This window comes from Pleurodeles waltl, chromosome 6 (assembly GCF_031143425.1).
Source record: "Pleurodeles waltl isolate 20211129_DDA chromosome 6, aPleWal1.hap1.20221129, whole genome shotgun sequence".
Taxonomy (NCBI): domain Eukaryota; kingdom Metazoa; phylum Chordata; class Amphibia; order Caudata; family Salamandridae; genus Pleurodeles; species Pleurodeles waltl.
This window is the reverse complement of record NC_090445.1, coordinates 697,792,432-697,817,039: the sequence shown is the minus strand read 5'-3', so window position 1 is coordinate 697,817,039 and position 24,608 is coordinate 697,792,432. Positions and strand designations below refer to the sequence as shown.

At 47.6% G+C, this 24,608-nt stretch overlaps 1 protein-coding gene across 2 annotated transcripts in view; it reads right to left on the bottom strand.

The window, feature by feature from the left end:
- LOC138300182 (deleted in malignant brain tumors 1 protein-like) overlaps positions 1–24,608 on the bottom strand; it is a 618,063-nt gene that overhangs the window by 475,840 nt on the left and 117,615 nt on the right. The window lies entirely within an intron of this gene.

Genomic DNA, 24,608 nt, shown 5'->3' with positions numbered 1-24,608 from the left:
CAGCTGCCAGGGATGAGAGCCAGGCCCCAGGCCTCTCAAAGCTCTCCAACCACTGTGGCTGTGGAGAGTGGGGGGCGGTAGCCCCAGGTGCTGGGCACCCTTTAACCACTCTCCCTTCCACCAGGTCAGGGATGACAGCCTGAACCTGGTCCTCCCCTCTGGGGCTTTGTACCCTCCCTCCTGGAGCGGTACCCCCAGAGTCCAACATGGTCAGGGTGCTTACAGAAGTCACCCTGTACCATTCCTCCACCAGTGCAGGGCTGTTAACCTGCCACTGGCCCTCCAACCTGGGGCCTGTACCTTCAGGTTGGACTAGGGCCCGGGGTGAGGCTTCCCTCCCCCTGCCCTCCCTTCTGGGGTCCAGCACCCTCCAACTAGGAGTGGCCTCCTCAGAAGACAACATGGTAGGGGCACTGTTATCAGTAGCCCCTCCCTCCAGGTCCGGGGGGACACCCTGAACCTGGTCTTCCAGCCCAGGGTCTGTACCCTCAGACTGGATCACTGCCTGGCAAACCAGGACTTCCTGGGAGGCACACCTACTCCCCACCAGGTCAGAGTTTAACCTCTGCACCTGCCCATTCAACTCAGAGTCACCACCCTGAAGTTGAACAATTGCCTGGCACGCCAGGACTTCCTGGAGGGCACACTGACCCTCCACCAGGTCAGAGTTTAACCTCTGCACCTGACCATTCAACTCAGAGTCACCACCCTGAAGTTGAACAATTGCCTGGCACACCAGGACTTTCTGGGAGGCACACCTACCTCCCACCAGGTCAGAGTTTAACCTCTGAGCCTGGTTCCCCAACCCAGGGTCACCACCCTGAGGTTGGGCAATTGCCTGGCACGCCAGGACTTTCTGGGGGGCACACCTACCCCCCACCAGGTCAGAGTTTAACCTCTGAACCTGGTCATCCAACCCAGAATCAACACCCTGAGGTTGGACAATTGCCTGGCACAGCAGGGCTTCTTGGGAGGCACACCTACCTCCCACCAGGTCAGAGTTTAACCTCTGAACCTGGGTATCCAACCCAGAGTCACCACCCTGAGGTTGAACAATTGCCTGGTATACCAGGACTTTCTGGGGGGCACACCTACCCCCCACCAGGTCAGAGTTTGACCTCTGAACCTGGCCATCCAACCCAGAGTCAACACCCTGAGGTTGGACAATTGCCTGGCACAGCAGGACTTCTTGGGAGGCACACCTACCTCCCACCCGGTCAGAGTTTGACCTCTTCACCTGGTAAGCCAACCCAGAGTCACCACCCTGAGGTTGAACCATTGCCTGGCATTCCAGGACTTTCTGGGGGGCACATCTACCCCCCACCAGGTCAAAGTTTAACCTCTGAACCCGGTTATCCAACCCAGAGTCACCACCCTGAGGTTGAATCTTTGCCTGGCATGCCAGGACTTCCTGGGGGGCACTCTCACCCCCCACAAGGGACACGCCGTCCCCAAGGGCCACACAAGAGTCTGGTTGGCGCAGGTCTCCCGACCTCTGCCCATCCGGCAGAGTCTGGGTTTCCCCCAAACCAGAAACGGTTTCACCTGGGTCATTCCTGGGGGGCTCTGCTCTCAGAGCTGACCCCTGACTTTCAAGATCCTCCACTGGGGTCGGCCACCCCCTCTCAACCCTATGTCTGGACTTCTGCACCCCCTCACTAGGAGTGGTACTGCCAGACACCAGAACTGTTGGGATGCTGTCTACAGTCATCCCCCCAAGTTCTTCTGACACTGCGGGGCTTCCCTCCAAAGGTAGCCCTACGGTACAGGTTAGGCTCTGAGACCTACCTGGGACACTACAATCCTCTCCCACCTCACTTGGTCGGGAACCACCTAGACCACTCCCTTCAGGAGCACCCCCAAATGCCTCTTCAGACTCTCTGGTACTCACCCAAAAGTCTGCCTCCACTGTAAGTTCCCTGGGGTCAGAGAACTCACACTCCACCTGGTGTTGGCGTAGCTCTGGAAAATAAGGACCAGACATATGCTCTCCAGCAATTACATCACTCTGCCCTTCACATGTATTAACCACAGTACCCTTCACCCAACCACCCAGTAACTCAACCTTGGAAAAGCACTCTACTTCACCCTCCTGAGACTGGTGAGACAGTATCTGTCTGTCCCTGACACTCAACCCAAACTCTTCTGGGATGTCTCTACACTCTATATCCAGGACGTCCACCAGGGGGGAACCCTTTTCTCTGTCACTCTCTGCTAGAGTCAGTAAAGTGTCCCTCCCCCCAGTAGGAATATGACTCCCTGTGCCAGTTCCCCAATCCTTCTCAGGGACCCTGTGCATAACGGGAGCTACCTCATACCCTTGAACTGCCTGGGGTGTGTCAACTCCCTTCTTCAAGTTGGGCACCACATCTCTGGGCTTGTGCCCTTCTTCAGCAGTACTAGATGCAAGATTTTTGCTGCCACCATCTGAACTGGACTCAGCCCTTCCGGCCTCCAGTTTCAGCTCTTTACAGCTCAGCTCTTGAGCTGCAATCTTTTCTTCTTCCAGGGCTGAGAGACTTGCTGCCTCAGCCCTTTCAAGAAACTCATCTAGCTCTTCCATCCACCGTGCTTGAGCCATGAGCCATTCTTTTCTCACTGGGTCTCTTTCCTCATCTGAGTCGTCTTCCTCCTCATGTGAGTAGTCCTCCTCCTCCTCTGAGGGGTACTTAGTCATTTGGTTTCTTGCTGCCTCTCTCTCTGCCCATCTGTCTTCCTCCCAGACTATATAGGCATGTAGCATCTCTGCTTTAGTAGATCTCTTTGCTACAGGAAGGCCACATTCTCTGCAAAGCTTCCTTAGGTCAGCCTTAGTGAGGTGGTCAGTAGGCAAAAAGAATAAGTAGGTAAGCGATCCCATTCTGATAGGATCTTACCAGCAAAAACCAAAATCCAAAGTCCAAAATATCAATAGTATATCCAGGAGGACATCAGAGAACCAAAAGCCAAAAAAGATGAAAAATCAAGTTGACCTTCAACTGTGGGTAGGTAGTGAAATACTTAGCTACTGTATGTCACTGCACAAACACAAGTCCTATCCTCACCGCTGATCACCAATGTTAGAAATGGGGTTTTTGGTTGGCAGGTAGGTTGCCCCCTGTCCAAGCAAGAACCCTCACTCTAGTCAGGGTAAGTCACACACAATCCAAAATCAGTCTGTGCTCACCCTCCGGTAGCTTGGCACGAGCAGTCAGGCTTAACTTAGAAGGCAATGTGTAAAGCATTTGTGCAATAAATCATACAACACCATAGTATAACACCACAAAAATACACCACACAGTGTTTAGAAAAATATAGAATATTTATCTGGGTACTTGTAGGTCAAAACGATCAAAGTTGCAATACGAATTTGTAAAGATATCACTGAAAAGTGATATTAAGTGTCTTTAAGTCTTTAAAAAGCAATAAAGTGTCTTTCAAGCACAGAGTACCTGGTTTCTGGTGGGAAATCTCCTCAGAGGGCCACAGGAGAAGAGATGCGTGGAAAAAGGGGTGTGTGTGTCGATTTCTCCTCAGCACACACAGACTTGCGTCGTTCTTTTCCACGCGGGGAAGTCGGGCGTCGTTTTCTGGCGCGCAGACAGTCTCTTTTTGTGGATCGCGGGGATTACCAGATGTCCTGGGTCTGTGCGTGGATCCTCCTGCTTATTTTTCGGCTGCGCGTCGTTCTGCGGAGCTGCGCGTCGAAGTTTCGATCTCACGGTAGGCGTCGCGTCGATTTCTCCTTGGAAGTCGGGCGGCGTTGTCCTTGCGAGGCCGTGCGTCGAAATTTTGGTCTCACGGCAGGCGTCGCGTCGATTTCGCCTTGGAAGTCGGGCGGCGTTGTCCTTGCGAGGCCGTGCGTCAAAGTTTCGCACTCACGGTAGGCGTCGCGTCGATTTCTCCTGGAAAGTCGGGCGGCTTTGTCCTTGCGAGGTTGTGCGTCGAAGTCTCGATCGTCCCGAGGGCGTCGCGTCGATCAGCGTCGGTGTGCGGCGTTTTTCTCGCCGCGAAACAAGCTGTGCCTCGAAATTTTCGGCACACGGAGCGTCCAAGTGAAAGGAAGAAGTCTTTTTGGTCCTGAGACTTCAAGGAACAGGAGGCAAGCTCTATCCAAGCCCTTGGAGAGCACTTTCACAGCCAGACAAGAGTTCAGCAAGGCAGCAGGGCAACAGCAAGACAGCAGTCCTTTGTAGAAAGCAGACAGGTGAGTCCTTTGAGCAGCCAGGCAGTTCTTCTTGGCAGGATGTAGTTTCTGGTTCAGGTTTCTTCTCCAGCAAGTGTCTGATGAGGTAGGGCAGAGGCCCTGTTTTATACTAAGTTGTGCCTTTGAAGTGGGGGTGATTTCAAAGAGTCTCTAAGAAATGCACCAAGTTCCCTTTCAGCTCAATCCTGTCTGCCAGAGTCCCAGTAGGGGGTGTGGCAGTCCTTTGTGTGAGGGCAGGCCCTCCACCCTCCCAGCCCAGGAAGACCCATTCAAAATGCAGATGTATGCAAGTGAGGCTGAGTACCCTGTGTTTGGGGTGTGTCTGAGTGAATGCACAAGGAGCTGTCAACTAAACCTAGCCAGACGTGGATTGAAGGGCACAACAAGATTTTAGTGCAAAGAAATGCTCACTTTCTAAAAGTGGCATTTCTAGAATAGTAATATTAAATCCGACTTCACCAGTCAGCAGGATTTTGTATTACCATTCTGGCCATACTAAATATGACCTTCCTGCTCCTTTCAGATCAGCAGCTGCCACTTCAACAGTGTATGAGGGCAGCCCCAATGTTAGCCTATGAAGGGAGCAGGCCTCACAGTAGTGTAAAAACAAATTTAGGAGTTTTACACTACCAGGACATATAACTACACAGGTACATGTCCTGCCTTTTACCTACACAGCACCCTGCTCTACGGGTTACCTAGGGCACACATTAGGGATGACTTATATGTAGAAAAAGGGGAGTTCTAGGCTTGGCAAGTACTTTTAAATGCCAAGTCGAAGTGGCAGTGAAACTGCACACACAGGCCTTGCAATGGCAGGCCTGAGACAAGGTTAAGGGGCTACTGAGGTGGGTGGCACAACCAGTGCTGCAGGCCCACTAGTAGCATTTAATCTACATGCCCTAGGCACATGTAGTGCACTCTACTAGGGACTTACAGGTAAATTAAATAGTCAATCATGGATAAACCAATCAATAGTACAATTTACACAGAGAGCATATGCACTTTAGCACTTGTTAGCAGTGGTAAAGTGCTCAGAGGTCAAAAGCCAACAACAACAGGTCAGAAAAAAAATAGGAGGAAGGAGGCAAAAAGTTTGGGGATGTCCCTGTCAAAAAGCCAGGTCCAACAATGCCCTTCCTTTAACAGGTGATATTTGTGCAGCCGTGGGAACGCTAGTTGCTCCTCCGTGGGCACTCCTTTAAACATTTCACACCTCAGGTTGTTCGGGGCTCCTGCGGCGAGGTCTGCCGACCTTTAGAGGGCGCTGCACCACAGCTCGACTCGCACTCTTAAAAATTACCGCCCAGTTGATGTGCGTGGTTCACACTAGCATTGAAACCGAAGCGAGCGTGACCGACCAGGCCTCTGGTCTTAAACTCCTGCCCCATCCACCTAGAGAGAGACACCCTGTCTTCGGGGTCGGAATTAGTTGTAAGTGCTGCACGCTCCCTCAAATGACATCCGGGCCCAGGCAGTGAAAGTGCCCTTCATATCCACACAGCTGGCCAGTGTCACAGGGCTGCACCCTGTCATAGGCCTCTGAGCCTTCATTACGGGCTGGGAGACCCCAGCCGACTAAACCCCTCTGCAAATTCCTGGTAACCTCAGGCCTTCACCGTCAACAGTGCTTTTTGTTCAGTAGGAAGCACCCACCCCAAGGCCATTAGCTCCGGTCCCCAGCCCCCTCAAATGTAAGTGGGCTCCTCATAGGGTCATATCTATCCATTTACCATGAGTGAGGAGGAGACCTACACGAAGGAGGAGCAGGTGACCTGCCTTCGTGTTGAGGAAAATGTTTGCAGAATTATGTTTGATGGTCTAGCAGGCAGTGGCCTCTCTGGAACAGAAGCTCAAGCAATATGTGCAGAACTGCTCCAGACCCCCCCTTGGGTGAAAAAAACCTTGCAAGCCTATTGCCCTCTTACCTCTAAGGTCTGACACCCTCCCTGCTCTCCCCAGCCCAAAGCGCAAGCTGGAGGACGTGGCGGGTGAATGCACGGACACGTTCACTTGCCTGAAAAGAGCATTCATGGCTCGCTCTGTGCCCGTGGAAGATACAGCTCTGGGTCCTTCTGGGACCCAAGCCCGTATGACCCATCCGCCCTGGACTCCCCCGCTAGGGACACTGATACTCCTCCTCAGATGATGATTAGGAGCCAAGATTCTTCCCCTGGCACCCAGCCCCCTAGTCGCATCCCGAGACGGAGGATAGCCCCCTGGGCCCCTTGGACATGCTTGACCCAGACCTCCTGGTGCACCCACACTCAGTCGATTAGACCCCGGCTGACAAGGTGGCAACATAAGTTGTTGGATGGCTGTGCAAGCCCCTTGATAAGGAGGTCCACAACCACCTATGGGTGGAGTGCCCCTGCCTGTCCATGAGCGATAAGGTGGCTCTGACTTCTGAGGTCGACGAGCGCATGGCTATCTTTCTGGGGAAGTTCATGCGAGACCTGAAAAAGGGGTAAATAGATCCTGGTGCACATGTCAGGACAAGCTCTTGGATGTGGCCAGGTCCCTTACCCACATTCTCGACATGGCTGAGGATGCCAAAGCCTCCAGAACTATAAAATACCCAGAAGTCCTGTTGAGCTGGGCCCAGAGGGTGCTCATTTTCCTGGGGAATATGAATTCTGCTATCTCTACAGAGTTGCGCCATTCGCTTCTCATCAAAGTTGACCCTAATCTGGGGGAACCTCCCCTCCTCAAAGGAGTGCCTGCTTGTCCGTGAACTGGGCAAGTTTATTCAGACATTGGACAAGGCCCAGACGTCCATCAAATGAATCTTCAACCCCTGGGTTTTCACCTGGGCTGGCCGAGGCAGGGGGTGCTTGGTCGGCTGCTCAGAGCCACAGGCCGTCGGGCAGTATCAGGATGCCTCCAGGTTTGGATCCTTCTACCCAACCAGGTCTTACGCCAGACACAGGGCAGCACGTGATGGCCACAGAGAAGGCATTGGCATCAACCCCTCTCAAATAAGCCTCCAATTATCCTTCAGCTACAGGGTTGGAGGCAGGTTACAGATGTTTCTTTCCATCTTCGAGGCCCTCACCTTCAATGTATGGGTGCTCCAAACAGTGCAGGGCTTCCACATAGAATCTTTTGCCTCTCCAGGCCAGCGGAGTCACCTCCCCCCCTTTGGTTTTCTCACCTACAGGCATGGCAATGGAGGACTCCAAGGTCTCAGATTTGCAGTGCAAGGGCACGATTGTAGAGACCCATCCGCACCTGGTGGGCTTCTTCAGCAATATTTTCCTCATGGACAAGCGAAACAGCGGACAACGGCCAGTTATCAACCTTAAAGAGTTCAGTGAGTGGTTAGTCTACCGCCACTTCAAGATGGAAGAAATCCATCTGCTTTGGGACCTTCTTCAACCCAACGAATGGTTGGTGTATCTTGATCTAAAAGACGCTTACCTGACGATCCAGGTCTTTGCCCCCCACTGCCGCTTTCTCCAATTCCAGTGGAGGGGCGGACATTCAAATTCACAACCCTTCCTTTCGGTCTCTGGTCGCACCCTGGTGAATCTCCAAGGTAATGAGACAAGTGGTAGAGTTCCTCAGGGTTCGGAACATGCGCCTCATCATCTATCTAGATGATATCCTACTGATGGATCAGTTCCCCAGTCATCTGTCGGCTCATCTTCAAAGGGCGGTGTCCCTTCTTGCGTCACTCGGCTTTGCCATCAATGGCCAGAAATCCTCTCTGTCCCCTATGCAATCCCTGGTGTTCCTCAGGTTTGTAGTGGACTTGGTTCGGGCCACACTCAGCCTGCCTTCTCCGAAGGTCAGCAAGATTCAGCATGAGCTCCACAGGATGGCAGCTAGGTCTTCCACCTCTCTCTGACAGCAGCTCCGCAGGATGGCAGCTAAGTCTTCCACCTCTCTCTGACGGATAGCCATGCTGGCAGGCCTACTGTCCTCCTCCATATGGGTAATTTGCCCAGGTCCTCTCCACTATCGGCCCTCCAACACCTCAAGACGAGGCACCTCAGGAAGAGATTCACATACTCACAGGTGGTCCGTCTCTCGGGGTATGCACCCGAGGAAGTACAGTGGTGGCTGACACACATGAAGGCCTGGAATGGACAGGCCAAATTTGGTCCCGCCCTGAATCTGATCAACAAATCCAATCCCATTGGCTTGGACGGGAGAGCCACCTGCGGACCCTTCTCCACAGGAGAATGGTGATCATCTGAGGGAAAAGGCCATGCACATCAACTGCCTCAAGCTCCTGGTGGGTTCATTCACGGTCAAGTGCTGGACCAAATCTCAGGCAAAGTTTTGTGCCCTGTGAAGATGGAAGATGTGGTGGCAGTGCGTTACATAAATCACTTGGGGGCAGCCGGTCTCGAGCACTGTCGGGCTTGGCCAGGTCATTCTGGAAATATTGTCTGGTGAACCAGATATCAATGGCAGCGGAACATCTCCCAGGCCAATCTACTCAGGTAGCCGACAGGCACTCCAGACATTTGAGAGATGCCAGTCTATGGCAGCTCCACCCAAGCCCGTTCACCAGGATACAGAATCAGTGGGGTCCGTTCTCAGTGGACCTTTATGCTTCACGGCTCAACCATCAAATTCCCAGGTACTTCAGCTGGAGACTGGACCTGGAGGCGGCAGTGTCCTTAATAGAATGGAAATTTACAGTTACGGTAGCTAGGAAATTTTTCATTTGGGTCTTGTACCAGGGAAAAATATAATAGACATGAATTGCCCTCTTGCAACCAAAATGGATGTGAGGATCCATTTTGTGCTAACAAATAGCGCTAAATGCAGCAGAACACAAATAGTGAGTGCAATCGGCTGCTCGCACTTGCCAATGGGATCTCGTGGTGAGATAGTTTCCCCCAAATTACTCTTAATTACACAGACAGAAGTAATTGGTTTATTATCTGTAATTCCAAGTCAAAGAGTAATGTGGAATTACCAAAATTACTCTTATTACTCAGGCGTTATTAATTTTCCGCCTGGGCCTACTACTGATCATGAGTTGTTCTTAAACCAGGATGAGGCTTGTAAATAGGGTTTCCTGAACCATAAGAACAAACTGGTGGCATTGAATATATGATGGAATATGATGAAACATCCATACACCTGAATAGGGCTGTACACCAGTTTCTGTATAGGTCAAGCCAGAAGACTGCACTGCTGAAAAGTCATACAGAGGCATGCAAGGCAGTGCAAAGTGTTGAGAGGTTATTTGCTTTCCAGTGCAAACCTTTTTTGTTTTGGAAGTGTGATCCTTTTTCATCGTAAATAACGGTTTACACTGATTTGTGATGTTTTGAATCGGGGACATTACCTGCGTGGTACTTGGGGCTCTCCAGCACAAGCATTCGTGTTTTTGACACAAGCCCTTTTAAGTGCTGGATTTGTAAAAGAATAAATGTAGATGGCCAAAGCTCTGATCAGAAATTATCATGCATGATCAGAAGCCCATAGACGATGTAATTAAAAGTATGTGTGCCAAATACCAGAGCTGTGTACTCTTCAATTCACCTCAGGCCTCTTTCGTTCACTACCACATACTCCATGCCCCTTTTGTCTCTCTCTTGCAAGTTTCTACTTTTCTCCCTTTGAGGCAGTTTTTCCTCTTCCGCCATCTTTCTACTTTGTGTGTTTTCCCTCTTTTGAAATCAGTAAATACTGATGCCAAAAAATAAGTAACGGTCCCCGGAAATATGTGCTGGTGGATCAAATTAGGCACTGGCCACATCCATAAAAGTTGTCCGACCATGTTGAAATACTTGTTGTCAATGAACTCTATGAATATTTCAAAATATATCAGCAGCAAGGAAAGTACAAATGAGACACTTTGTGCTTTTTGTAGTTCTGATTTGTGATGGAAACAAATACTTTAACAGGATCACAACAGACCAACACACTTTACTTGTATGATGGACAAATGATACTTGTTCACTAGAAGTGGATTTCCACACATTATCGTTTATCCACCACATAGGCTACTTTAATAAAAATGTGCTCTCTGTTAAATACAGTACGCTGTCACACCATGCGTTTTTCAAATATTTGGGACAATGTACTCCACAATGCACCATTAGCACATAAAGCTCTCATGCCACTCTCCTGCTGGAAGGTACTTGGTTTTGTGTGACACTTGGATTTTTCCAATCCCTCTGACTTCAGTGGCATACGTTTGATGGCAGCACCCCATTCTAAATATGATCTTTCTTTTCATGATTGCCTGTGTGTAAAGTTCACACGCGTACAATTTCTTCAGAACCTGTTCTAATTAGCATGGAATGTGACCCAACACAACTGAGAAAATTTCTTAGCCTGTGCACTTGCTCCATATTGCTGAAGCATGCCAAGGATTCTAAGCACTTGGAGACAAGCAATGTTGATTATCAAGGAGGTGTGCATACATAACCAACTGACTCTCCCGTGCACGCTTTAGGAAGGGTCACAGAGCAGTCTAGGATTGGTCTTGGAAACTGTGTGCCCCAGTGCAGCAGAGATCACTATCAATGTCTGCGGACAGCAACTTTCACAACAGACCTTGTGACGCGTCCTCAAGGCCTGTGACAGCGACCAACAATCTAGTGATCTTCAATTTTCCTCTTAAGGGTCTGGGCAACAACAGCAGGCAGATAGTTGTGGCAAGTAGGCCACTGTTATTCGTATGTTGGTGCTGCATTATTCTGCCTATGTGCCTGATGCTTTATTTAGTACATGTGGTAACACTGCACTACTTTGTCAAAAGTGCAAATAGCTGTAGTCTACACTTGTGATTATGTGCATACTGGAAATGTGAATTTGGTAGTCCAGCCGAAAGATGACACCGTTGCCTAGAAACTTGTCATGAATGTACCACGGAAACCCCTATATCCAAGTGACAATTTACCAATACACAATTTTACCACCTTTAGGACTTCTGGCCCTGATAACAACTACATGGCAAATTCAGTTTCAGCTGCAATATCTTGTTGGCGCTCACAAAGGTAGATTTTGGTCCACGCACGCTTTAAGTCCTTGAAGAACTAAATTTGACTATCTGTCTTGTATTTTATTGTACTGGCGTTGCATGTGTGTAGCTTTTAACACGCCTGATCAGATGGTGAAGCTCTAGACCATAAGTAGCATGCTACGTGGGAGCCCATAGTTAGTTTTCAGTCCATTGTTTATTGGAATTAGATTGTGCACTCAAAGAAACAATTCCATGTATTTGCTCGTTTCTTCGTGGTACATAAACGTGTCATTATTAGAGGGGGGTTATGTGAGAAATAAGTGGCTGATGGAATTAATAGATATTTTTAGTTTCAGGGGTTAAGTTTCAGAGAAAGAGAAATTAAGACAGGTATGCGATTTAAAGTAGTGCATACACACAAGAGGCATGCAGAAGGTAGAAGGGAAGGACAGGGGCATTGAAAAAAAATAAACGAGGGAAAAACGAAAGTATAAGTTAATGTGATGTGTTTTTCATGCAAGGACTTGGGAATAGAGCAGGCGGAGATTTGCTTTTGCAATAGCAGGAAGTCTGTAGAAAGAAGCACTTTTAAAATTGTACTCTAAAGGAATGTGGCTTTTATCAGTATTTCTGTGGACACTAAGGGGCATATTTATACTCTGTGCTGAATTAGCGTAATTTTTAACGCCTATTCAGAGCGAAGTTAACACCATATTTATATTTTGACGCTAGACCCGTCTAGCTTCAAAATATTGGTGTTAACGTCAATTTTTGGTTGCATGAAACCTCCTTGTCAATGAGATGCAGGGTAGGCGTTCCCGTCCCAAAAATGACTCTAATCCCCTAGCACCATATTTATCCACCTGGGCAAAAAAGAGGCACGAGTGGGAGGCGGACCGAAAAAATTATGTTAACTCTGATTTGCGTCAAATTTTAACTGCTGGGTTCAGGGCAGTCGTTAAAATGAGGCAAACTCATCACTACTTAAGGAAAACATACAGAAGCAACATTAGCAACCCACAGGACAGGATGGAAGTGATACTGCTCCAGCTTGCGAGACGACCAGAGGACAGCAAAAACTACAGCAATCACTACCACCACAACCCGGCCCACAAATGCAATGCAGAAGGCAGGATAGGGTATTCAGAACCAGGACAACCCTCCTTGGCCTCAGGGACCAGGATATCATAAGGACCTGAAGACTGAACTGGCAAGCCATACTACACCTGCTGCACCACATGGAGCCACCAATCACAGCTAGCCTGCAGACCCCACACAACATACCACCTGTGAAAAGGCTGCTAGCTCTCTTGCACATGCTGGCAAGTGGCTCATTCCAAACAATGGGTGCCCTGATTGCTCGTGTCTCACAGCCGTCATTCTCTGCATTCCTGTCAAAGGTGTTAGATGCTATAATCTCCCTCACACCCCACCACATCAGCTTTCCCAACACTCAGCAAAAGCAGCAGGAGGCAAAACAGGGGTTCTGCAAAATCGATGGCTTCCCAGACATGCTTGGTGCAATTGACTGCACCCATGTCCGGCTCATACCACCTGCAGCAACAGAGCACTTATACCGGAATCGCAAGCACACACATTCCATTAATGTGCAGGGCATAGTGGACCACCAGGGACTATTCATAAACATTTTGGCCAAGTATCCTAGGAGTGTCCATGACGCCTTCATATTCTGGCACAGCATGATCAATGAACAATTCCTGGATGGAAAATATGGAAATAGCCTACTTGTGGGTAAGTTAACAAAGCTAGCCATGTGCACACACACACCAACCCTGTAGGACACACAAGACATACACCACTACAATAACACATGGCCAGGGTAACACAGATGTGCAGGTAACAACACATATGCATCATGCTGTAGCACAGCACAATCAGTTTACACCACACCACCATGTACGTAACACACCCACGACTTGACAGGCACACCATGCGAAGGACATGTGCAGATATGTACTCTTTCTAATAGAATAACCACACAGACCACTACAAGTGCCCACAGGTTGCCTACTATGTACACTTCACACACAGTACACCAAACAAAGAATAGCACAGGCATATCAGTGGCATACACCATGCTCATTTTAAGTCAGTCTCATATAGGCACAGATCCCTCAAATCATGCCGTGCAAGTCACTGTCAGAACAAACATCAAATGCCAGACAACTGCATGTACCAACTACATCTTATCAACACATACCTGACTTACCTGTAGTGTACATAGACATCTGCCTGACGCATTGGCTCACACACATAGGAATACAAAATCAATGCCAGTACATACCATCTGCCAGATTTTTGATAAGTCAGACCACACCTACTGTAGTGCCTCCTCGCATGTACCACTCAATGACCCACAACACCATCATGTCAGTACCATAAACAATAAATGGCCCACCATGGGGCAGAGTCACTGTTAGACAGTGCAGATCATGGATACCATAGTGTGACCCTGTAGGAGAATACAGGACATTACTGACCTCACATGCACTTTGAAAAAGGGACACATTTTCTAAGTAGCTGAACTCCATCCCATAGCCTGCATTGTGCATGTGTTGACAGTAGAAATGCTGAATCATGTGTTGGAAGATATGAGAGACACTGGTAGTTATGATTATCATCCTGAAACAATGTAATACACACCCTTGGACACCTGATGGCTGCCAAGAACATTAGCTGCTACTCAGGATAACCAAGGGACCTATGTAACCCCCCAGTGCCATTGTCATGGTCTGCACAGTATGTACAACTTGGCAGCAGACCACTTTTTTGTGACTTGAAGCCACACTGTAAATCAGTCACCCTCCCATGCAGTATGTAGCATAGAAGGGGCATGCAAGGTGTGTTGCTGCAGGTCAGTCACCACAGGATACATAGCATGATGATGCTGACTCAGATGTACGTGTCACCTAAAACCTGAGGCAGTGCCAACATCTAACACCACCCCAGGGCTGCCGTTTGCAGGTTGCAATAAGGAAGTAGACTGTGCTCTGATCTCATATGAATGTGCCACCAATGCATGCTGCATACTGCTGCACACACAGAAAGAGCCAATTGTCCATCAAAACAGCATATGTATAGGGCAGTATCCCTTCCTGCGAAGATACATCCACCTCCACAGGGCAGCTAGCCAAGTATCCTGGTGCAAGATTGGTAGTGTAGGTACATGGCTGCATATTAGTTACTGGCACAGGGTAACACAAAGAGTTGCCTAGTAACATGTCACACATGGGGCATTCTTGCATAGTCAAAATGTTTCAGGACAGTGATGCCAATGTTGGAGACGTGTTGTGCATTTTCACTTACTCATTTCAATGGGCCTAAGTGTTGCACATCATCTGTAATGACATATGTCAAAATGGATGGGATGTCCAGGGTCTGTAGTTCTACCATGTTGCCACCACGTCTGACCCAATTGTGTTGTGAGGATGTGGCATGTCTCCTCTAGTGATAGCACACTGATACAAAGGTGCACTACACAATGCATGGTACATACAAACTGACCATCAGTTAGGAGCCCAAATGATATGTCCCCAGGAGCCCATTGTGTTGTGAGGATGTGTCATGTCTCCTCTAGTGTAGCATACCGATACAAAGGTGCACTACACAATGCATGGTACATACAAACTGACCATCAGTTAGGAATCCAAATTATATGTCCCCAGGTCCTTGAGCCAAACTCAAGTGTCATGTCCAACAACACAGTGCTGAGAATACCTTACACAAGTCCAGGAACTCACACCATACCACAAACACATATGAGTCACAACCAACTCAAAATATCAACTGCCATGCTACATGACAAACCAGTTGCAAGCCTTAACAACTTACTCTTTTAATCTTTTGTAGCAGATCAGGGTTATGGGATAGAGCCATGGATTATGACCTCATTTGCCAACCCAAGCACAGCAGCAGAGCGTACATAAAATGAGGGATATCGGAAAACACAGAGTATCGTGGAGAGGACATTTGGCATCTTGAAGCCAAGATTCAGGTGTCCAGACATCACAGGAGGCAGCCTCCTATATGTCGCACACATTGTCTGCAAGATCATGATGACAAATGCTATCCTGAACAACATATGTGTGCATATGAACATCCCCTTGTATGAGCAGGTTGATGACCTGCCTCAGGAGGAGGAGGAGGAGGATGGTGGTGAACAAAATGAGGGGGAACAGCTCAACAGAGCTGCTGGGATACGCCGCAGACAGCACATAGTTGATAACTTCTTCACTTAAAAATCACTTAACTTTCCTTATACATTTTGTAAATAAACACCTTACTTATTCAAACAATCCAATCTCCACAGTATATACCTTAGGATTATGAGTCTAACTTCAGGGAGCATGTTACAAATACTAATCTGTAAAGTACTGATGTGTAAGATTGTGCTGCTACCATCACACATATCACAAATAGTGTCATCACTTGAATGTGACAACTGAAGGACCTAATCTATGGACCACAACATATGAATTACATCCACGTTGCCAACTTGTTCATCAATAGCTCACAACACACAACTACAACATGTCTAAATAGGAGGTAAGCAAAGGGCCCACACATGAGGTATTGGATGTCAAACGTTAGAAAGACAGTAATGTTGGAACAGAACACTGTCACAACTCAGTGTGAGAGTTGCAATGGCTGCATGGAGCATGTGTGACAAGGGGGGAACATCACTGGTAACAATGGTCATCACGATTAGCCCAGGTATAACAAGCAATGGAAGAAGTTTGGCCTGTGCAGTACATCCATGGAAATCAGTCCTGTCTCTGCCATGGGGCCCAATCCTGACAAAGGGTACACATGACCTCACACTTTGCACGGGCATGCCTGTGGAATGCATATCAGTATGGATGAGAACAGATGCAGCTAGGGCTGCAGATCCACAACACAAACCCAAAAACCATTGCTAAATGCAATGAGTTTAAAAAAAACATTTGTGGTCAAAACATAATCTGGGTAGAGTGTAGGGAGAATGTGTAATACACAGAATGTACCAAAAATGTACACATGTCAGACATATGTGCAGGCCACACACAAGTCAATAAACTCCAAATCTACATACGGAGATAGTTGTTGGGTAACATTTCATAGGTAATATTGTTCAGCCATCATCAACAATGTATGTCATCTTAAATATTATGCTCTGTAAGACAACTTCACACATCATATAAGTAAGCATAATCCACAATCACAAACCAGAACTATTGCATTGTACTGACTGCCTTACATATGTGGATACACTGTTGACACACATGTATACATTTGCACGATGTGCAACTATTTGCATGCTATTGACTCTGTAACACACACACATTGGTGTAACAGACCAATCACACCCTCATCACATTGTTGCATGGGCTACCACATGTGGCCATACACATTATGCCACACTGCAGCACAACCCAAGTCATTTGTATGTTGATACAGGTTGCATCCAGAGACAATGGAACAAAAACATGCAATCAGGAATCGAGTCAAACAAATTGACACAAATGCGTCTAAAACATCTACAAACGCAAAGTATATGACACATAGGCCCTTAGCGTGAATTCCACTTCCACACTCTTATAAATGCTGATTTTCAGTGCATAAAGGTAATGCATCAATAAAAACAATGCACATACATCATGCGTCTAAAATACCCACTCAAATATCACATGCAACAGGAAGTGATGTATTAGGAAATCCTGTTTACAAGCATGGTACAGTGGGTGTACTTTCACTTTCTCTTTACAGTCTGTGCCTCTTTTGACTGTGTGGTTGTGTTCTGGAGTTGTTAGTGTGATTTACCTGCGTATTGTATCTTGTGGTGTGCCTCCTGTCATGTTTTTTTAATTATTGTCTGTACTTTGTCCCAGTGTTTGTTAGTTTGTGTGTTTTTTGTGCAGAATTGTACTTGTACTGAGGGGTGTCTGTCCAGGATATTTGTTAAGTTGGGATAATTGGGATTAGTTATTGGACTTAAGTTTCCTTTATATTCATTTTATTTTTATACTTAAACCCTTGTGGTCAACCTGTACTGTGATAATATGTCTGGTAGGGGGAGGTTGACCAGGATGGGAGAGGAGGAGTTGGGTGGCTTTATGTGGCTGGTAGCCCACTACCTGTGTTGATGTTGGAGATAGGGGGCCGGGTAATACAAGGTATTTCAGAGCACCAGGAATGAGCACCAGCTGAAGCATTGCTGGGCAGATCTGGTGGCCAGAAAGCAGGATTTGCTTGATCATCTTGGTGTGGAGATCAGTGGCCCTGTTTGTGAGTCTCCCATTGTATACCATTTAATATTCACTGCTCTTGATTCACAGCAGCTGATGTGTTGGAGTGCTGCATGCAATGCTTGTGGACAGGTTGCATGCAACCAGAATGAAGTGTAACTGCACTAGTCTAGACATGGAATTCACATGTCCTACCATCATACCAATGCAAGTCAGATGTCTGGTGAGTCATGCACAACCATCACTAAGTCACACATTTCAGGGGCCATGGTGACACCTGTGCCCCAGCATGGTCTCATGTATGATATGCCAAGACACCGCCAACATGCCATATTTACCTGGATTGTGTCAACAAAGTAGGGCAATGCATGTATAGCACTACATTGTCATCATTTCACACACATGATCCCTGCCATAATGTTAGCAAAGGGAGCTTACCCTCCTTAGGGGGCAATGTAAATGGGACATTTGATACCATCAGACAACTTTGCCACATCAGTCATGGTTTACTCAACGCATGATCGTTGCAGACTAATAATTGAGCTGCATGTCCCTCACAAAGTGCCTCTGGGTGCTTTGAAGGACAAGCTTGAATACTTGAGTCAATTGTCTTGCAAAGCACCAGGGTAGTGTCATGTATTTGTTACACAACTCCCTCCCATACCATGGCGTTCCATCTTCTATAGATTGGCCACATATAGTTGTTGCAGGGTGTAGCACTACATGAGTCTCAGGCCCATTTTAAGTGTGTTGATGTGTGTCCCTCATTCACCTGGGTGTTAGTGTCATTGTGAGTTTGTAGTGATGTGTCTGCACTGTTTTACACTGGATAACTAGCTCACTCCTCTAAAATGTACACACTGTAATTTGTTGTCTGTTAGTAGTGACCGTGATGTGACACTAAGCATGGTTTTCCATTCATATCTTACAGGTGGACCTTCCGCCTACACCATCGGTGGAGTGGCAAGATTTGAGGACCCAGATGTATCCAGTAAGTGTGATAATGCGTGTCCTGTGAAGTAATCCAGGGTTTGGTGTGAGTGAGTCATGTGTGCGGCACACAATGCTAGATGTGATAAGCTGTCAAATGATCAGATATCAAAGTAGGGTGGCTTGTGACATTGTGTCCCATTTAAAGGTTCCCCATGCACAAGCAGAGTCATATCTTGTGAGGCTTGTGGTGCTCAACCGGCAGCATCGCGTAAACAAGATGATGACAAGCCACATGTAGGGCCGTATGTGAAGTGTAACGCTGTGAGAATATTGGCACTGGGGCACTCTGTCATTCTCACAACACAGGGATGCACCATTTTGAACCCAATTTGGTGCATCCCTGTTTTGTAATGAATATGGAGGACTGGGTGGGCAATTGTCCCCCTGCATGGCGCTCCATATTTTATATAACACTTTTGTGGAATGTAATAGGCGACCATGCAGGTCAAGGCCAGATGTGTGCTGGCATGGATATGGGTGTGTAAGGAATTGTATTGGCAGATCAGATATTGATTGTTATCTACACCTGGACACATGAATGCAGATGTGAAAGACCTATAGATGCCATGCTTCCTATTTGTCAGTCCTCCTAACATATGGTCCACTCCCTGACTCCATGTATGAGTGGGCATGCCTCGGTAGATGACCAGGAAAGTTTAGATGATGGATTGCATGGCCATCCCCCTTAGGCACAAGGGGAGAAGAATACCAAATTTGTAGGTAGATGTGATGCTCACAGTGTAGCTGACAGTCATATTGATCATGCGGGTATGTGTACCTATCAGCACTGACCCCTTATGGTTACCAGCTGCAACCCATCATCCCAATAACATATTCAAGTTACTGGTAATGTATGGTTGAAAATTTACACAGATGATGAGGAAATCTGAGATTGATCTATGTGAAGTTTATGCAGCCCTTGCATCATTACATTTAGCATAAAAGCAATACACACCTCATTTGTTTTGGTTACTCATCTTGCTGTACCTTGCTTTGGTGAAATGATGCTGTGGCAGCGTTGTCGTTTCATTTATCAGGACCATTGCCTTTTTCGGAATGTGAGTTGGAGTGCATGTATAATTAGATGTAGAGTGTAAGCCAATAATCTGTACATACTCCACACAATGCTGACGCTGATGGTTTCCTGTCTCAATTTAACAGCTGCCAACCTGATCAATGAGGAACTGCGAGCATTCCAGAAGAGGCCAGTCTTATACGCTACAGACATATCCTAGCAGTGAAATCTGGGTTCCGGAGGATGGCACGCTGCTGTCCCACAGAGAGATCAACTGGGGAATGGTGGGTATTCACCCAAGGTGCCCCATACTGGCAGTCGCCACACAAAGGAGACCAAGCTCCACAGCTGAGCAGGGGGGCACAGCTGGCACCACAACTACAGCCCAAGCTGCAACACCTTCCACATCAGTTCCACAGCCCACACCATCTGCTGCCATGGACCAGAAAATGATCCAAGATCTGCAGAGGGGTGTGACACAAGTTTTGAAAAGGTTGGACAGTTTGGGAAAGGAGGTGGCAGCAAATACCAAAAGTCTGAGGTACATAAAAAAAAACCCTCAAGAGGGCAAAGCTGTGATTGGCTTTGGAACTCACACCCCCAGTACTGTCCCCTCCCACCTCATTTATAATAATGTTTTATAGTGGGTTTTAGAGGGTTAGTGTTAGATTAGAATAGGTTTGTAGTTCAGTTAGGATAAATGGGTTTGGGGCGTTGGTTTTCTACTTTTTACATGTTACTTTGTGGGTGGGGGCTAATGTTGGGGCATATTTGTGTTAAAAAAAGGAAAATAAAAAAAATACCAATAAAAATATATATTTGTTTAGATATAGTTAGTATATGTGTAGTTTAGTATATTTTGTCCTGCATGTGTCTCGTAACATAAACTGGGTGGGGGGGGGCAATATCTAGAGTGTGTTGTTTAACGTATTAGGTAAGTTTAGCATAGGGTAGTTAGGGTTAGTTGTTGGTTAAGTATAGTTAGTATAGGTTAGGTTATGATAGGTTTTCTTTTTTCTTATTAGTTCAGTTTCCACATCTTCATCCTCCGATGTGTGTGGTGTCTCATCTGCCCTTGAGGTGGTGGTGGGGAGGTAGAGGGGGCCACACACACTTCAGTGGTTGGAGATGTGGACTCCCAATTCCTGGCAGCTGCCATATGTGGAACTACATATGGAATCACTGCAGCAAGGATGAGCTGCTGATTTTTGAGGATAGCAGCAACATCCTTTTGGTAGGCAGCCATGGCTGCCCTGAGGGAGGCCACATCCCGGTGCACAGAGTCCAGCTTGTCCTCAATGCCGCTGCTGCCAGTTTGGGAGGGCAGTTGTTGTGGCCTCTCCTTCATGGCAGCAGCTAGGGCCTTCAGACACTGCTGGACTCCATGCATTGGGGAGTGTATGCCTCATTTGGCTGCAGTCTGTTCAGTGGCTGTACCGAGACACATGTGCATACCTCTGGGCTGGCTGCCATAGTTTGCATCCCCACCTGCACCTCCTTCGCCAGCTCCCGCTGGACTCCTACCACTGTCCTTTCATAGCTGGTCCCTAGGTGCTAGGAGTCTTCAGCTGTGTCGGTGCTGGCAGGTCATCCTATTGGGATGTTGGATGGGGCCTCTGGGTTGGCTGCTACATTAATACTCCTCCTTGCAACTGGAGGTGGTGTCTGGAGGGATACGAAGACTTCTTGGAGGGACTTTTGGCTGATGGTTGTCAGCTGGTCATCCAGGTCATCGGGGTACTCCAGGAAAGGCAGATCCACAGGAAAGCCATTATCCTCTGCAATGAGATTGTATAAAATCAGTCTTTCTGTGTTGTGGCAGTTAATATGTCACATCACTGACCCACTAGTGGAGGCTCATTGTCATCTTAGTTCCCAAACATTTCTCCTGTACATCATGGTTGCACTCTATCAGCCCTATGCCCCACCTGCCTGTCACATGAAGGGAAGCCCAGTCGGTGCAATTGGCTGCGTTATATCTTCTAGGTGTGATGTATATCCTTTTTGTGGCTTGACACCATCTTGTCATTGTCAACACTCCATATGCATCCATGTGTATGGTGAGGCTTTGCAATGGGTGTTGCTGTGCTCATGCCATAGCACCACACATGGCAATTTTCCCCTGTCCCAGTCTTGCACATACACCCATGTGGTGCTGAGACCTTGCACCAACCCAGGGATGGCATTGACAGGACACTATGCTCTTGTTACCATTGATAGCTCCTCATGATGATGTATGTGTATGTGTGCTACATTGCAAGGCACTCATGGACCTAGCAGAGTTCAATTTCATCTTCTGTCTGTGCAGGTGGGTTCCCTTCCTACACACCTATGTCCTCCCCCTCAATGCAGCCCTCCTTACACTATGATACACGAGATGCAGACATGGTGGCAGTGCAGCTAATTTGACACAGGCACAGGGGTAGACCCAGGGATGGCCAGCATGGGTGAAAAAGTTCTGCTGTGTACGTAATGATGTATGTGACAGTGCCTGAAAATGAGTCCATGGACATAGCCAGTTAACAGGAGTTGAACTTAGGTCAGGGCCTGAAGCTAGTTTGATTGTGACTCTGCAGGTAGTCATACTGGTCCCTCATTTCAAGTGTGCCAGTCCTATGGGTACCCCAATGTCATTGTCTATTTGACCACCCCCAACAGCACAGGTGGTGGTGGCAACTGTTGTCAATGGGGAATGCCCCATGGGCCAATGGCCTGGTACTGGCAGGTTTCCAGCAGCTTGCAAACTGGCAATGCCACCTGTCCTATGACACCTGACCAGTATTACGTTCAACGTTATCCTCCAGGTCTGTTTCTGCATTTCCACCAGCCTTTGCATCGCGGTGAAACCCCCATGCAAAGGTTGGTGCTGATGTGTTGTGGTGTGCTTCTGGGTGCCCCTGCACAGCCCATGCACCTGGCATGGGCAGTGCAGGGGGTCCCATGCCCTGACCCTTTGCCCTTTCCACTGCCTGATTTGCAGGGCTAAGTGCAGTGTGTCCTGTCACACACCATGCACCCCAAAACTGGCACTGACTCTATTTGATCCATCAACAATGTTGTGCTAAGTGCCCCACAGAGCTACCATGAGCAAACAGATTTCCACCCGCCATCCCAACATGTGATTCATCATGGCAACCGCAAAGGGTACACTGCACTGGCAGTCTTACCAACACTGGACTTGCCCATGCACCATCCCGCCCGTCAATGTGGAATTATACGCCATTATGTTCACAGTCATACCCCATGTGTTGTATGTGTGTATTTATTTCCCCATTTCTATGTGTCTCACATGGTTGTGTCAGAGTAGTTGTGGGCTCAGCCTGTGACTGTTGTGATCTACTGTTTGCTTTTTGTGGTACATCTTTTCTGTAGTGGCACATTTCAGTTCGGCATCAAGGTGTGTGGTTCAACACTACACCAATTTAGTTGGTCTGGGTAGTGGCATGTTACCAATGATACAGGTTCTGCCTGCTATTCCCCCATCGCCTGTTCAGATCATTGTTCCCTAAAGCCCGGGTGGCATCCTGACTCCATGATGGAGTGGTGGCTGCCTTATGTGGATGTGTTGTCAATGTGCGGGGTGGTGGTGCTACTGGCACATGTCTGGGCACTGTTCGGACAGTTGCAATGACTTGTGTGCTGTCAGATGCAACACACATGTGTTTGGGTAATGAGGCAAGGCAGTTGCAAGGTGTTACTGCAAGGGACACCACCATGACCTAACCCCAGGAATGACTACCTAGTCTCTGAATTCTTGGTCGTGTTGGTAAGGTTGATGACTATATACAAGGGATGTTGTAATGACACAACCAGAGGCACAGTCATTATACATGCCATCCATCCCATGTGCTGCATATGTATTTAGGCCTGATGATCGACATATGTCCAGGTTTTGTGTGTGTTATGGTGCATGGCACTACCAAGGCGTAAGTATCTGGTTAACTTAAGTCAGCATGATGTAACTTGATTAATGTGCAATGTGACCCTCTGCTTTCCCTTTGACATGCATTGTGTGAGTCCTATGTGCCTCCCCCTTCTTGCACTTGACATTTTAGCATTAATTTCTCCCATGCAACTTACCCTGCATTTGTGGTGTTTCCTAGTAGTCTGTGCTGTCCTGCGATTCCGGTGATGAGTTCCTCCTGGATGACCGCTGCAACCATCTCCTCCATCTCGTCCAAGCCGTCTTGTGGTGCTGGACTCCCACCTCCAGTGTGCAGTGCTGCCTTCCTTGCTATTTTTAGAGGCGAGCGCAAAGCGCTCCGTCCCCTGTAGTAATCTCTCTTTGGGCTTTCAACCACACCCATGTCATGTCAGTCACTTTCATTGATCCATGGGCTTGCCTTTTAAAATCCACTTGCTTTCATTTGTGAGAGGCATGTATACGTTGTGCCTTTTCTGGTGTTTAGCCCACCTACACAGCACCAGTTAACTACTAAAAACATAGGAGGCTCGATGTTTTCAGCATGGTTTCCGGACTACTTTATCTGTTTTAGAGTTTACATAGCGCGATCGCGGTCGTTTTTTCCGTTTTCAATTTCAGCACGATTGTTGCGTTTTTTTTTCTTTTAGTTTGAGTGGCAAAAAAAGTCCAGTAAGGTGTTTACAACGCTAATAGCTCTAACTTGAGCAAATGCGAGACCCGTTGCATTGAAAATACTTGTTTCCTTTGTCCTTCGCTTGCAGTCATGCCAGCGTTTCTTGCACTCTGTTATGGTTCTCCTGACCTGTGCCACACCATTAATCTTGTCTACTATCTGCTGCTAAATTGCCTGTCTCCTTCCAATTGGCAATTTTGAGGTGACGAAGAGTTGATGTTAATGCTCCGTCACCTCTCTCACCAGTATTTCATACTCCTCCACACTGAAACAACGCTTTCTCTTTTTCTTCTCCCTCCCCTTGGTCTTGACTGTGTCTTCCTGGCTGGTTCCTCATTGATTGGGGTCTACCTGGGGTCTCTCCTGGCTTTCTGGCTCCATTTGGCCTCTCTTTTGCACTGTCTTCTCCATTCGCGTCTGAATTTGATGCTATTGCGGGCAAAAATGGTGCATTCCCGTTTTGGAACATGTTTATGTGTCGTAAAACAGGTTAGAGTCATTATTCTGGCATTAACGTCATTTTGCCTTATGACAAGGCGCAATAGTTAACATGGAGACAAATGACTCTAAACTATTTTTAGCGCCACCCAGCGTCATAGTATACATATGACACCTGGGTGGCGTTAAATAATTGCGC